The sequence below is a fragment of the Amblyomma mixtum genome, chromosome 3 (assembly GCF_055824585.1).
Source record: "Amblyomma mixtum isolate Tamu chromosome 3, ASM5582458v1, whole genome shotgun sequence".
Taxonomy (NCBI): domain Eukaryota; kingdom Metazoa; phylum Arthropoda; class Arachnida; order Ixodida; family Ixodidae; genus Amblyomma; species Amblyomma mixtum.
In genome coordinates, this window is record NC_143014.1 from 90,626,117 (window position 1) to 90,642,635 (window position 16,519).

The window sequence follows — 16,519 nt, forward strand, 5'->3', positions numbered from 1 at the left end:
TCCCCGCGATGCATCCTCCCTAGCCTAGTAGTTACCTTAACTAACAAGGAAGGGCGCCGGCGTCACAGCTACACGAGCGCCAGGAACGGCGTGATTGCAGCGCACGCGCGCAGGTGAGACGAGCTTCCCTTCGGATCGGGAACATGGACGCGCGCTGGCGTTCCGGCGCGACGCTCCGCTCTTAGCAACGGGGCGAAGCCGTGGGGGAGAACGTTCTCCCGCATCTCGTCCCGTCTGGCCGTGGAGTATGTCCCCTGGTCTAGCCTGGGCGAACATTCGCTCCTAACCGTGCTGGTGAGCCGGACGTCCTCGATTCCTTAGCGCACTTTGTTGCTAGCCGGCGTTATTGTTGTTACAGCAGTAACTGCCTGTTTGTGTCAGCCAGACTGTCGTTCCTTTATTCCCTCAGAACAAAGCCCGCCGTGGTGGGCGTGCGCTCGGTAGCGCGCGCGATCACGGGGTGAGATCCAGGCCGTTTTGAATTGTGAAAGCCGTAATTAACCGGGGGAGAACGTATTCATCCCCTCCACCCCCCCCCCCCCCACCCCCCACCCATCTCCCGATTACAACCCCACAGACCTAAAGGTAACTTTAAAAAATGCGATATCATATAATCACGGCGAACTCTTTGGTCACCGTGAAGCGAGACAAAAAGAATATTGTTCCCGAGGAAGCACTTCTGCGCATAACTACGGTTATGCGAGCTTTACGACATTTCTAAAGTAGCAAGCACGCGACTGCTGAATACATAATCCCCTTTTATTGGCATTGCTCACTATGAAGCCATGTACGTTGTCATTGTTTCTTTATTTCATGCCCTCTTAACTCATCTGGTGCGTCGATTTACAAAAAATATTGAAAAGAGCTTTTCTCCCTTTCTCTCTTTAATATAGTGTTTTATTTATTACTTTCCCTTCTTAATGGCAAATTCCAAGCTCGTATGAGGGAAATAACGCTAAAGCAAACTGAACCAGAATGAAAACGCAATGAATGTTCTTCTTTCGACCTTTTCTTCTTTCTTTCTTTACGGTATCCCTGTGTCAGCGTCCGCCGAGAAATACTTGTTTGCTGTGAAAAAACAAACGCACTCTCTGACCATATGCGCAAGGCTAAAGTCGGCCATCAATGCAAGGGTACCCACAATTTTATGTATCGAGCGCGTGTGCCAGACAGTTCTCCATGAATCGAGTATAATTATCATTAAGCGTTACGCATAACTCAGGAAGATAATTACTTAAATGTCATCGTTTGAAAAAAAAAAGAAATAAGCAGTCGGTAGCAAAATCAGCGCGTTGATTACACAATATTAAAGAACACACGTGGTGACAGACCGTTTTCAGGCAAGAAAATGGTCATATATTTGTTATGTTAAACGCAGTAGTTTCTTTATTTTCTGCTACGTACTATAAAAGCTGGCCGTCATTTACTAGAAAAAAACAGGAGCGCAATAAATCAGGCAAGCAAGCTTTCCTGCACCTTTTCGCATCCCATCCGCCGCGGAACACGCTAAATATATCAAACTGCTTGTCCACGCACAGAGCTGAACTCTGAGCCATGCGTTGTTTGGCCCCCGTGGCAGGCACGCCGATATTCCCTTTAACTACAGCCACATCGACATACATCTCGTATTTCGCAATCATCCCAACAGTAAGAAGAATGTTCGAGGCTGTGCTTGCTTTAATCTAGCGCAGTTATTCAAATCGAGACCGGTCCTGTGTGTTTCATCATATCCTAAAGGCGAGTAGCGCACAAGGGCATTTTTCAAAGAGGCTATAGTGGCAGTGCAACCCGCGTTTGCAAGGAATTGTGAAATCTTCTTATTCACACGTGGAATCGCATGCTACAATGAGCTTCCACGGTTCACATTTTCCCTCAAGGCTTGTGATGCGCAAGAAAGCGGCTAAGTAGCAACAATAACATTCTACCATTGTGCGATATGTACCAGAAACCGTGACACATGCGACATCATGCGACAGACATAAAAATTGTCATCTGTTACAGCCATAAAATTGACTGCAACCGCCTCGCGTGCAATAAAAAAACCTATGAACGTACGTAGGGAACAATTGAGTTTTTTGTTGTTCGCGCAGAGGCTGTTGTTGCACTGCGGCTTTTTTTTTTGCTTTTTTTGGCAGACGCTTTTTTGCTCCTGTTGGCAGTCAATACCGAAAGTTAAGCAGCACAAAAGTTAGACACGCAGCGTCCGACTACTGCAACTAATGCAGTTAAAAGATCAGAACAGGTTGTTAAGGAAACGAACGCCACTGCTCAAGAATTGTACGAAACGAGCGCCGAGAAGCAAGTAATTCAGAGGCCAGTTTAAACAGCCTGCTTAAAGAACCGTAAAACTAATCAAACGCCAACGAAACGCACAATATAATATAATATGCAGGAAATAAAACCTCTCCAGCAAAGAAAAAAACGCCGTTTCAGCCCACGTGCACGCTGTAGCGTTCCTGACGCTAGCTAACTTTTAGCTTCGTTTTCTTTTCTTTTCGCTTTCCCTTTTTTACTCGCTGCTCTGCTATCAGCATAATTGCTAAGGCGTCCCATGAAGATGCACAATAATACAATTACGCACACTGTGCAAGCAAAAACTACTAAAGGACAAAATAAACGCTAAAATGGCGGGCCTGGACGAACGGCTGCAGAGAGGTCGTTTCTACGCATTGCCTGAAGTCTGCGAAAAAATCGCCTCAAGCAATTCGAGGAAATGCAATTTGAAGCATTATGTTTGCATGCGGGGAGCGTTGCACTCAGACACGTGCGTGCAGATGCCACGCGCGCCTGTGCCATCTAAAGGCGCAAAGTAGAAAGCCGCGGCGAAGAGGCGCGCTTGGTCGAGAGATTGAAAAAGCGAAATTCCCGTCCGTCCTGCATCTTCGGAATAGAGGCAACGACATTCCTTCGCAGCCTGCCGCACGCGCCAAACGAATTTGCTTCGAGATGCGCGCGGAGAGAGTGAAGAAAACCAAGATATTCTATGCATTGCAGGGTACACCTGCAAACGTCTGTCGTCTCGTTGTTATAGTACTTGCTTCGCCATTACGGAGCTCCGACTAACTACACGACGAATGGACCCGAGCGGTTACATTTAGTTAGTGAGTCGTAGTATTCCATCCCTTCTCGCGACTCACTCTCGAGGGCTCCAGTACAAACGACAGCTTTCGCATTCCCCGTTTCCTCTCGGCCGTCACTGCTTTCCTCGGAACCGGGCCGCGCGTGCTGGGCGGCGGCTGCTCATTTCGAAAGAGGAGCCACTTCTCGGAGCTGCGCATTTTCGTATGCAAAGTAAAGGCGACTTGGCGATCTGTTTATACCCTCCTCAAAAGTGCTCCCCAAACCATATTACACTTGGGAAGGATTTACCAAGATTATGCAAAAGACCTCCTTGCCCCCTCCCCCTCCCCCCCCCCCCCCCTCCCCCGCACAAAGCCCGGTGCCGTTATTCCGTTTCGTTGGTCTCTGTCTTAAACCGCTCCTCGTCCTTTTTGTAGTTGTGAGTACATGCGTCCGAGTGTTGGTCGTTTTTTTTTCTCCCCCTTTTCAGTTTGTTCCCTTTACTGCTCAGATATATGCGAGTTTACGAGAGTTCATGCGAAGAAGTTTGCGACACGACCACACGTCAGGTGTCGTCTTTTATAAAGCTTCGTAAACCGCACGAAACTAAAGTTGAAAAAGGAACGGGCAGGAAAAGATGTCAAAAGAGAAACAAGCTGAGGCATAACGAGACTACTGACTTGATAACAAGCTTTGCTGACACTACCACTCAAAATATCCGCTGTTATGCGCCCCAGAGTGAAGCATGGGGCGCTGCACAGACGTTCACTGTGCCCTGTGCACGCTTTCGGGACAGTCTGCATTGCCGGCACGTTGGTCAGCAATGGCGGGAGGTATAACTTGGAGAGAGCCATCGCGCAGGGCAACCTCAAGGGAAGCTCCGAGGGTGGTTCACTTAGTAAAACGGATGTAATCTAGAAGAGTGCGGTGAGGAGCTAGTTGGTATGACATTATGAGAACAAAAAATAACTGCGCAAAAGGACGGGACAAGAGAAAGAAAACCACACGGGACAAACGCAGACTGACAACTGATTTATTCCACCAACTCCTCTTTCCTTCAGCAGCAAAGCGCATGCGCTCCAACCCCAAAAACAAAAACAAAAGCCACGCTAATCTCGTAGAATCAAGGAACTCGAACTCCTTGCGGTACAGGTGTACTGAAGCATCGCTAACACACTTGTCAGGCCCTAATCTCGCGATTTCCAAAGCCTCGATAATTTCCCGTTCTTTCTTATCCCTCTAGCGTCCGATAATCTTAGTCCTATCGAAAAGCGGATTACAATTTTTGTCATCATGCTTGCAAGTGTGACAATGCTTAGGCAGATGCTGCCCCCTTGAATCATCTAAGGAATTTGCATGCTCTAATAATCTAATGTTGACGCAGCGGCCAGTTTGCCCTATGTAGAACCTACCACAACTCAGGGGAATCGGATGACTGCGTGACGACTTTTAGTGTGCTAGCACTCTGCACCGCATTGACGGATTTGGCCATTGTCATTCCGGTCCTTCTGACAGGTGGCCCACCCACCTGCCAACACCAGACAATCACTGAAACCAAGTAGCATACGGGAATGTTTTCTCATTTGTGAGATGTAATATAATACTAATAGCGTAATTATTTTATCTCTGAAAAATAGCTGATTGATTTGGTTTATTGATGTTCAACGTCCCAAAGCGACTCAGCCTATGAGGGACGCCGTAGTGGAGGGCTCCGGAAATTTCGATCACCTCGGGTTCTTTAACGTGCACTGACATCGAACCCGGGATCGAACCCGCATCTTTCGGGTCAGCAGTCGAGCGCCGTAACCACTGAGCCACCGCGGCGGGTCTGAAAAATAGCTGTGTAGAAAGCAGTGTATCAATGTCTCTCTCTCTCTCTCTCTCTATATATATATATATATATATATATATGGTTGGTTGGTTTATGGGGTTTAACGTCCCAAAGCGACTAAGGCTATGAGAGACGCCGTAGTGGAGGGCCCCGGAAATTTCGACCACCTGGGGTTCTTTAACGTGCACTGACATCGCACAGTACACGGGCCTCTAGAATTTCTCCTCCAAAGAAATTCTAGCCGCCGCGGCCGGGATCGAACCCACGTCTTTCGGGACAGCAGCCGAGCACCATAACCGCTGAGCCACCGCGGCGGCCCTCTCTCTCTCTCTCTCTCTCTCTCTCTCTCTCTCTCTCTCTCTCTCTCTCTCTCTCTCTCTCTCTATATATATATATATATATATATATATATATATATATATATATCGTCATGTGTAATTTGCAGGTGGTACCACCCGAGAAATTCGCACTACGCAGTGGAAGACAGAATTTGTGAGCGTGGTTCGGAAGAGAGCCCCTGTAACCTTTAAGTGCACCGTGACTGATATGTGCATAGAACGACTGTAATAACCATTGTGTCACGTATCTACTGCGCTTCATCCATGCCATATAAGAACACAGAATACACTTGATATACCACTTTAATCACATAGCAATATCGTGCATAACAAAGCATTACCATAATAAACAATGCAACACAATGGCCACGCAAGGCTAGCACATTTAATTCGCATTTGGCCTAACTACGCAAATCGATCGCCATTTTTTTTGCTGTATACAACGAACGGCGTTGCTCAAAGGTGATAACTCCGCCGTCATTGCACTACGATGACAATGCCGCGTGGGGAAATTATGTGTTCTTACTTCCTCGTGATGCTCCGCCGTCCATGAGGGCGGCTGCAGTAGCGGGAAAGCTCTTGTTTATTTCCACAACCACTTTTTTTTTGTTTTAATCTGCGGGGAAGCATCAGTACACGGTATACGTGTTTTCGCATTTCACTCCAGCTGAAATGCGGTCGCCTTGACTAAATATAAAACATGCGGCTACATGTTCGTTTGCAAAACGTCATTGTCGTCGCTTAGCCACCAAAAAGGCCGGTGCGTATTATTATTGTGAATGCTCTCAAGCGATGGGTGGGGGAGTCGATTCAGCGTTAACTTGTAATGTTCTTCGTTACAGCCTGTCAGGCCAGTTTCTCGGTTATCTGATCAATCCTGTGCTTTTTATCTATATACTGAAGTCGAGTAAGGATATGAAACATAATTATCGATGGCAAAACATTTCTTTCCGAATCAAGTGATCATGGACAGCGAAGCATGAAGTATCCATTTGTTACAACGTGCTAAGCATACATACTTTTCTGCATGCAAGCTAAAATTCCTCAATTTAAAGAATGATTCCGAGTAAGGCAAAATTCGACGCCAGTGTTTGTGAATTTTGTATTTTACACATGCGACGAAAATAAACAGACTGAAATGAAATCTCGTTTTTGTGACAAACCAAAGGTAAAATGCAATTATGCTCAGGCGCCCACTTTTCCTCAAGCTCTATCTCGCCCAGGCAGAGTTTTGTTTTCGTTATTTTGTAGTTGTGAACCTTGCTGAGAGTGACGGCTCTCTTTCTCATGGCTGAGACCCGCGCAGAGCAGGCAGTAAAGGAGGTGCCTTCAGCATTCTTATTCCAGGCAAAATGAACAAGTTTTTACGCCCGCTCCGCGCCTGTGTCCTGCAGACAGCACTTGCACAGGTCGTTGGTGGGTATGCTTCGGAAGGCGGTACATGACGAAAAATTCTCCCACGTGAACACCGGTATGCCATTTTAGCGTTACATTAAATAGCAGTAAGTCCTTCCAAGCCACCCAAAAGTAATCCGTTTCCGCGTGGGCTGGTATGCATTGGTGCACACATTAACAATCAAGATATACAGGTATGTTCGTAATCAGTGATTTCGCTACTTGTGCGGTCCAGCTGCTCGCACTCTGTAAAACATCGTATCAGACTACGTATACTCAAGCGTGCAGTCATTGTGTTGTTCGAAACAAACCTGAGAAACCCGCTAAAACTGGATTTTTTTGTTTTTTTGCAGCCTGAACATTTTTGGTATTCTTGTAGTGTTCGCTTAATCGCGAACAATGAAATGTTACTTCGAAGTATGGTAGTTGCAGAGCGCATTTCCTCAACCCTGCGTTGTGCACGAATTGAACCAACTCTTAATGGTATACTGCTCGCAATGTTGCCAGAGATGGTGCAGACGGACGTGGCGCTGTGCCGAAATTTGCCGCGGCGAGCTCAGTGTACGACTGCGCTCACGCGCACGTCACGCCACTACCACCTCCTCCCGTCGGTACTCCACGTTGTTTACCCGTGAGTGACGCCAGTGCCACTATACGAACCCGGGATCGCTTAGTGCGCAGCGCGCACTTCAAGTTATGTCGTTGCATCGACCCGGCAAAAGAATGTCCAGTGCAGTGGGAAGGGTGTGGATGCGCTTGAAGAGAGAAGCGCGGAGCTGTCGTGGTGCAGTTATTTATAGCGCGCGCTGCTCTCCCTCGAGCGAGAGGCGACGAGAAAAAGCTACCTTTCTAACGTTACAACGTAATTGATGCCGATGCCTCAGAAGGAAGGGTGTGCGCGAGTTGTATTTGCCTGCGCGAGTCTTTCTCGTCGTTTATTTATTGAGCCTTATTCGACATCGACGTGAGCAGAACCCTCCTATAGGATGCATTAAAAAATGCCCCGCAGCGCACGGAAAGCAGGCAAGCAGTGAAATTAATCGAGCAAATTTCGATAAATTTGCTCTCGGGCAATAAATTTTACATCCGAGTCACAAAGTCGTTCGTAAAGTTGACCATGCGTGAAGTTTGAAATTTCTTGTTTCGTTTCTCTTGAGAGCCCCGCGCTCTCTCTCTCTCTCTTTTTCTGTCTTCGTCTCTCTTTCATGCGGCACGGGGACCTCTTCTTCCGCCCAATGAAGGCATGCGTTCGGTCCTGAGATCACATCGCTCTTCTGGAGCGGAAAATTGAACTCCGATGCGCAGGCTACTTCCAAGAGGTTGCCTCCGGCACTGCAAGAATAACAGCAGCCCTAACTACTTTGTGCTGTGGCCGCAGGAATTAGGCTATTGCGCCTTCGTAATCAATGAAGAAAAATGATTTGTGAAAAAAGAAATCCGAATTAACGCCTCCTGCCATATTTCGTTGTCTTGAATTGGCTGCCGAATAAATTCCTAAAAGATGTGCAAATGGTACTGAGCAACTAATCACGTTTCGTCATGTATATTTCGTCATGTATGTATTTCGTGCACTACAACATGAAATAGCCTCGCGGTTCTTTTATCTTCATGCATGCCGAAGATTACGGACGACGGTTATCATCATAGCCGAGCCGCGTTCGCCTCCGCACTTTCCATGTTCGAATTTTTAGGAGGTGTTGGTTTTCCTCGGAAATGGCAGAAGCTGATGATCTCGCTCCATTCGTAGAACCGAAGCCTCTGTTTATTCGGCGAAATAGTCATTATGATAGTTCAGCTTTCATGTTTTTCTGCTTGTGCTGGTACGCATGTCATTCCTAACGACGACGGACACTCTGTAATGCGCAAATACGCTGCTCACCTTTGTTTCTATCTCTTTCTTCGAAGTTGTTTACGGTGCGGTTTTTCATAAAGAGAAGGCCAGCGTGGCGCTACGGACGAGTGGACGCATGTGCGGAAGTGAATGTGCGACCTCATGACCGGAGACGGCGTATCTCTAAGCATTTGCCGATTACCTCAAAGCACAAAGCGGGAAGTTCTATGTACGCATCGCGCTCGTCATGGTTACTACTAAAACGTGTTCTATTCGCGAAATTTATGAGCTTGTTTTCAGACATCATAGAGCTATCGATATCGGTGGGTTCCATTGTTTCAGAAACCGAAAGCATGCTGTAGAGAGTTCTCTTACAAATTAATATTGACCGACGTGGTTCCTCTGTTCGGGTTCGTAATGAGCGCAGTAATTTTGGTCAGAAAACGCTATCAAAATCATCAAGCCCATGCCTAATTAGTAAGCGGTAATCCAGCAACGCACAACGGGGATTGCTGGGCGCTATACTGTTCAAACAACCAAAGAAGAAAACCGTGGAGAGGAGTTTATGCTAGCACCCTGTGACGTTACCATGGTACCGTCATACTAGCCTGCAGGGTTTTAGTCAGCAGTTCGTTTATTAACACAATGCTCCCGAAAAGGTGTGCCTCACGCCTGTCCCTTTTTTGTTAGCCTGTACTGTTGTTGAATTTGGAGTGCTTTATTTTTCTTACGTTCTGTTTACAATTTGTCATTTCTTCCCATTCCTGGAAGTGCCTGTCAAGGCTCAGAGTATTAATAAATAATAAAATAGAACAAACACAAAATGAAAGACACTGCTTCAACAAGTATTGCATGCAAATCGTTTAATAAATAATATATATATATATATATAATATTAATATATATATATATATATATATATATATATATATATATATATATATATATATATATATATTTGCATTTCTGAGCACTCCGTCTTAAGAATGGTGCTGAACACTGCATGCCTGTAAGGTACGATTTCATGGTAATAGCGGACACTATGGTACCGGTTACAATCACGTTATCAAAAAAGTCTGATGTTACCTGATCAGTGCGACGTAAATTTAGCCCCCATAAACACAGTAGGCTATCAAGAGGCCTTCCATAATGGCGCCCACAAAGGTTGACGAAAATGTGGAGATAGTGCACTCGGAAGCGTGGCCGTCACATTCGCTCTAGTGCCGGTGTGATAACTGTGTGCAAGCACTTATATTCGCTATTCATCGTCGCACATTTGAAATTTAAAAAAAAAAATGCTCGAATGCGCATTGACAGCAGCGTCTTTTCCCTCACCTCTTTTAAATATGTCCGTAGTGGAATTACCTAACACGGCCTCGCGCGACATGCGCTGTATTCTCTGCGAATGCTGCAGGTCCTCTTGTCGAAAAGTTCGCAAGCTCCCTCAGGCTTCTGCCTCCTTTGTTCACTTTGTGTTTGCAAGAAAGCCATTTCCTTGCCCTCCCTCTACTAACACTGTCCGGTATTACAGAGCCAACCAGTGTGAAACTAAAGCAAGCTGCTGAGCATGAAACTCCAAAATGACAAAGGGCTCGCTTTACTTCTCGCAAAAATACTTGTTGACAGCGATCGATATTTCAGTACCTGTTTCAAACATGAGGCACCTTGAAGAGGACGCCGAAAGAAGCACAAATTATTACTCGCCAAGCCTCCGTCTCACTCCCCCTAACCTCCTCCCCACCTCCCTCTGCTGCTGTGTTGCTTCCACCCAGGCTCCTTGAGCCTGAAAGTTTGCTGTTCCTTTGACCGTAGCCCTGCTTAGCACTCACCTGAGCTGCTTCTAAGTCTTTGCTCCGGGAGAAAGAAAAAAGGAAGCATGGATGACATTGCAGAAGCTGTCCCTGTTATGGGAACGTGCACTTCGAGCCACTTAAGCTGTTTTCGAGCCTGCCTCATTGTCGCGTTTTTTATTGTGAGCTGAAGTTCCTTAGCGCGGCAGTCAAACCAACGCTACGCTCCAAAAGATACCATTCTTTACATCTTCACTCGAGAGACGCACGTGTCCGATCAAGCTGTACAAACGCTTGGCCCGGTCGGTATGCGACAGAGACTGTGGTTAATTAGTACAAAAAGGATTTGCCATTTTCTTTTTTCTTTACGCCGGAAACCTTAACGACAAAAAGGCTTTGATGATCTGTGGCGAGTAACGCGGTGATACCTTGCAGGTTTAGTTTCTTTTTATTGCGCAATGGTAATATTTCGTGTGGTACATTTTATGTTTCTCTATTCTGGCGCCTTTTCTCAGTGTAGGTTTTTTTTCACCTTTTGTGAGTAACACCGCTGGAATCCTTTTCCAAAGCTATGACATCTCCATTTCTGAAAAAAAAAAAAAAAAAAAATTGCCGCCGCGGTGGCTCAGTGGTTATGGTGCTCGGCTGCTGCCCCAAAAGACGCGGGTTCGATCCCGGCCGCGGCGGCTGGAATTTCTTTGGAGGAGAAATTCTAGAGGCCCGTGTCTGTGCGATGTCAGTGCACGTTAAAGAACCCCAGGTGGTCGAAATTTCCGGAGCCCTTCACTATGGCGTCTCTCATAGCCTCAGTCGCTTTGGGACGTTAAACCCCATAAACCATAAACCAAACCATTTCTGAAAATTGATGCTCCTTGAATTTTTTCCTGAAGCAACTTTTCGTACCCCCCACCGCCACGCACATTATTTACCTCGCGGGCATCCGTTTGCTTTAACCAAGTCCAAAACTTCGGGTTTTAACATCGCTCTGCGAAGGCTTGCCAGAATATTCTATCGCACCATGGGATAGGCATTTACAGCGGTGCACAGACAGGCGGTGTAAGGTTAACGTTGCACTGCAGTTGAGGATGCGCTCTTTTCTTTCTTTTTTTTTTCCAATGCTTGCCCGCGAACGATTATGAGCGCTGTAATCGCGGGCTATGCACATTTTTCTTCGAAAGTTTGTCGGCAAATTGCGACGTCGTTGGGGTGAGTAGCAAGGAAGGAGGGAGGGCGGCGGATTTAGGAGAGTGGGGCACTTTTCTGCCGAGCCGCGCAACATTTTCTGCGCACGTCCGCCGAGCTTGTTTTTCACGCGAATGTTCAAAATCGACTTTACGTGCCGCGCATTACGTCGGGAAGCTTAAATGGCTGTTTTGTTACTTATTATTCATGCCAGCACCGCGTCTCTACTGTATGCATCTGCGGCATGATCATCAATGACAGCCGGGCCTTCGTCTTTCGCCTTCCGTTCTGCCTCCCCCGTCCTCCTCGAAACTACTGACACGCGCGCAAGAGAGGCGCTATATTTTCGTTCGTGTCCTCGCGCTGAACGGTGCGGCGCCGCGTGAGGTGGTGAAAACGATCCGCAGCTGGCAGCCACCTGGGATACATGGGATCCCTATCGCAGCGAACTCGCGCCGAACAGGCGGGAAGGCCACGTGCAGGCCGTATACGGCGTTAACCTGTATGAAAATGACTGCGGTGCGCGTGTTGTGCGCATCGCGGGTGGGGACGCCACCTTGCATCTCAATCAACTTCCGTTCGGTCCACGAACTGAAGCCTTTCTCCATTTCCGCGCGCACGTCCCGCCCATGAGCAAGGCCCCCTGCGTAAGCTCACGTAAGTGCGACAGTGCCCACGTGCGTTCCACGCGCGAGCACTGCCATGCGCGACCCTGTCGGCGCTTGCGGCTTCGCTGCATATTTTCAAAACTTGAGGCGATGCAAGGCCCCAATTTTCTTTTTAACCAACTGACCGGACTGTTCTTGCAGGAATGAGAACGTTGTTGAAGCGTCAACTTACGAAGGTTGGAAACGAGCGTGTGCATTGTTAAGGCCTTAATTCGGTGGTCTAAATGAGAGCGACAGCCCTGGGAAGCTGCTTCCAGCTTCCCAAGGCTGTCAGCTTTCCAAGGACAAAGCTGCTTGCAGTAGCCTTATCTCTCGCTCCTCCTGTACTCTATTTTGTGCATGAAGTAAACTACTGGTCTATTCGAAGACCGTTCCAAACCTTATAAACTATGATAAATGTATGTGTATAAACTGAACCTTGAAATACTTTTGTGCCTCATGTCAGTGTCATACTGTCACTGATATGAGGCGGTCTACGGGCACACAAGCACAGGCTGCTGGCGGCCTCCCGCGCTTACTTGTGCGATAGCGCTCTCCATGCTTCAAATGCATTGTCGTTTAGTTGAAGCGATCCAAAATCAGTCAATTATAGGGGCCGGTCAATTGAATCCTTCACTATCCTTAAATTTATTTATTAAATGGCGATGTCCCAAAACAGCTTGGTACCGTCACGAAAACACAAACCTGTATTTCGAGAGAAAATGCAGCGGAAAAATTTGTGAATACCTTACAGAGATAAGGCATTTCCGGACGCGTGACATTTATTTGAGAAAAACTGAAATTTCAATAACGACTGCACGAAGCGATGATACATGCGTTACTTAGTTGTAGTACACGCAAGTATCTTAGCACTTCCACCAACAAATATAGAAAACAATAATCATGCACATGAGCTATACATTGATCTTGACTGCAGAAGTCATGGCCCATAAAGATAAAACCTAAACAATAGCGTTTGACAAGGCATTCTTAAAATTGTATCGTCGTAATTATTACCAATGTAATCAAGTATGTAAACTGACGAGTAGGAGTTCACCGGTTGAATGCCCTTTTTTAGAGTCCATTCAAAAAGGGCAGAAGCTAATGGGTTTTCTTATAGATTCTATCCGTGCACTGGCACTATTTTACCTTTTTAACCACATCATTAAGCGGAGCGCCTCCGCGGGTGTTCTTTTTTAATTTCGTTTACAGATAATTATTAGAAAGTATACCATTCATTAATTATTCAAATAGCACTCCTGATCTCGCATTTATAACCTTTTCTGTCTACACTGACCTGATCATCTCTCATGAGGTTGCGTAAGGGCGTTGCCCAGCACTAAAAATTTGAAAGAAACGTGGCTGAGCACAGCGGCACGCGTAAAGCACCCAAAACGGAGTCGGAAGCCGAGGGCGCTGTCCAGTTTTAAAAAAGCGGCTGATATCGACGACTCCACATACTCTCACACCTGCTCTGCACACTCTTTAGTTCTGCGCTCAAGGTTTCGATATCTACAGCTACAAGAACAACTGTCATGTAGCAGCCCTCCACATTTTATTCAAAGGTTATCTATTTTGTCTGTTCACCTGCAAGGGTGTCCGAAGAGCCAGCAGAGGAGGAAACGGAAAACTTTTTCTTCGTTTTTTTTACAAATGTTTGATTTTTCTACATAACTAACACAAACGTGCAGCAGACGGAAGGCAGTATCTACAAAGTCTTCGTATATATGAAGTCCACTCATCGCAAACGGCACAGAGCATCAAGCCCGCCGTATACAAAGAACATCTTCGAACGACGTTTTCTCGATTGGGGGCCAAACAAGCTTTTCTAGCACTTTATATTATTTGAAACAAAAACAGAGAAGAGAGAGAGATTAAACTTTATTTGTTTATAAGGTGTTGGACGAGTCAGGTGAGCGGACTCCTTAGTTCAAGACTCCGGTTGCTTACGCTCATGTCTGGATCCGTCGGATGATCCGACGTTGGTCCTCCAGACCGTTACTGGTCAGGGCTGCCTGCTCGTATGATGTCTGTGATGTTTTCAAGTGGGATGCTTTTCTCACGCAACTCCACGAAATACGGAATTGCATGGGCTTACCACCGCACCAGGGACATGTGGGGCGTATCTGGAAGAATGAATGAGGCTGTAAAAGTACAGGTTAGGGAAGGTCTTGGTCAGTATTCGCCTCCAGAGTGTGGCTTTTTGTGTGGTGAGTTTAATACGGGGAGGGTGATAATTGCTACGGTTCAGTCTAAGGGCTTCTAGCCGTTCACCATAGTTAGGTAGCAGAGGGGTAGGGTACAAGTAAGGATCGACTCGGCTTGTTAGCCAGCAAGCTAGATCGTTTGCCGCTTCATTAGCTTCAAGCCCTCCATGGCCCGAGGTCCTCGTAATGCTATGGGAGGGGTGTAGAGTGGGGGAAAGGCCCGACGGTATGAGCAGGGCCGCCTTCGTTTTTGGAATTCGTCTTGTCGTATAATACTGACAGGTTCGCTTCTAACCCGTTATTATATGGACTGATTTGTCCGCAAGATCACAATGCCTTACGACGAGGGCGATGACGGAAGCTTCCGCTGCGACAGGATGTTGTTTAGCGCGGAGGGAAACAATTGTCATTAGTTGGTAGTTGTGGTTCGAGCGCGACCGCGACGAAGACGTTAGGCTCAGAGTACGCCGCCATATGTATACATAGACTGCTTCGTAGTGTGACTCAAGGCGCCGGCATGGATGAGCGATCCAAGCCGCGCGTTTGCCTTTGTGGATTTTTGGATGCATATGATTGGCGAGCGGAACCATCGTTATCTATTCTGTTATGTTTGCAGGAAGCGAACCGTATTATCGGAGCTCCTCTTAATTTTGTGCTTGAATCAGGACAATGAGCGCATTCTATTCTCATTCAAAGCAAGGAAAGTTGTCCTGGGGCAACTGAAGTAAGCGAGGATTGTGAGCGGTTGAAATAAAAATAATAACGGGTCAGGTAAAGCCCTTCAGTGCCGTTTTCAGTAATGACACAGCATGGGACTAGTGTAAAGTGTGCCGCGCTCGTGACACACAGTGACGGCACACGACACGCCAGCGATTTGTGTATGTGTACAGTGTGTACATATGTGTATATAGAGACAGTGGCCGCACTCGTGCTGTGTGGAACTGTGCCTGGGCATTGGAGTTACTTTTTCTTAATTATGATGGTGATAAGATTAATTTTATGGCACAATGGCACCTGTGGCCAAACATCGGAATGGCACAAGGTGTTTTCGCCTCCTCGACGTAGGGTCAATTCAAAGACCCATTTCCCGAGCACTTCACCCTAAGGAAGCCGAGCACCAGGCCAGGGGAAAGCTTGCACCCACTGTATCACCGGTAAGCACCCGGCTGCACTGGCGATCCAACCCCGCACCTCTCGCGTGCGAGGCTGATGCGCAAACCACTAGACCACCACTGCGGTAGCTTTTTCTTAATTAGTGCCCATGTGTCTGCGCGGATTTGACCTTAAACATAGTTGTACAGTCGCGATCAGAATGACCTGCAACGCTCTTGCAGCACCCTTCTCCTGGCTTGCGTTCGACAGAAGATGAATACGTTGTGCTGCACTATACCATCCACGTTGGCACACTGTTTGGCAGCTGTAAAGAGAACTTCGCAGCAGCGCCCGACTCGCATTAATTCGTTACGTCATCTGGTACCACCTGATGGGCATTGCGAGTCATACTGAGCGTGATAGTACATACTATCTTCCCTAGCTGTGTTTCGCTTCCCTGTCTTCTCCCAAATCCAATTTATTTCCGCCGGACGCACCTCAGGTGCTGAAGGAGACACCCTGCTATAATGCCCCTGGGCGTTGCAGGTATTTGTATAAATAAAAAATAAAAGACAAATTTATGTTTACTTGTACCGATATACGACAGCATTCTATGGACAAAGATGCTACTTGCACTGTAAGCAGAGCTTTGCAGTGAACGTAGCTTTACAGGTCAGTTTCCCGGGTAAACTGCGCTGCGTCGACATGGTTTGCTTGTTTTGTTTTGTTTTACAAATCCCGAGGCTAGGCTACACTACCATTGAGTTCAAAATGCAGATTATGTATTCCTTTTCGATGCAGACGTCACGAGGCTGAATGAAGTCGCGGACAAATTTTTATGTATTCCTTTTCGATGCAGACGTCACGAGGCTGAATGAGGTGGCGGACAAATTTTTATGTATTCCTTTTTGATGCAGACGTCACGAAGCTGAATGAAGTGGCGGACAAATTTTTATGTATTCCTTTTCGATGCAGACGTCACGAGGCTCAATGAAGTGGCGGACAAATTTTTATGCATTCCTTTTCGATGCAGACGTCACGAAGCTGAATGAAGTGGCGGACAAATTTTTATGTATTCCTTTTCGATGCAGACGTCACGAAGCTGAATGAAGTGGCGGACAAATTTTTATGTATTCCTTTTCGATG

General features: G+C 46.8%; 1 protein-coding gene across 6 annotated transcripts in view; it reads left to right on the top strand.

Moving 5' to 3' along the window:
- The window catches only part of Oamb (Octopamine receptor in mushroom bodies), a 510,270-nt gene that overhangs the window by 437,433 nt on the left and 56,318 nt on the right, over positions 1-16,519 (top strand). The window contains exon 1 of one of the 6 annotated variants that reach the window (XM_089580078.1): positions 11,916-12,084. The exons of the other annotated variants lie outside the window; for them this stretch is intronic. The gene's annotated coding sequence lies outside the window, so the exon portion shown is untranslated. Of the gene's footprint in view, positions 1-11,915; positions 12,085-16,519 lie in introns of those variants that run through there. 6 annotated transcript variants of the gene reach the window in all.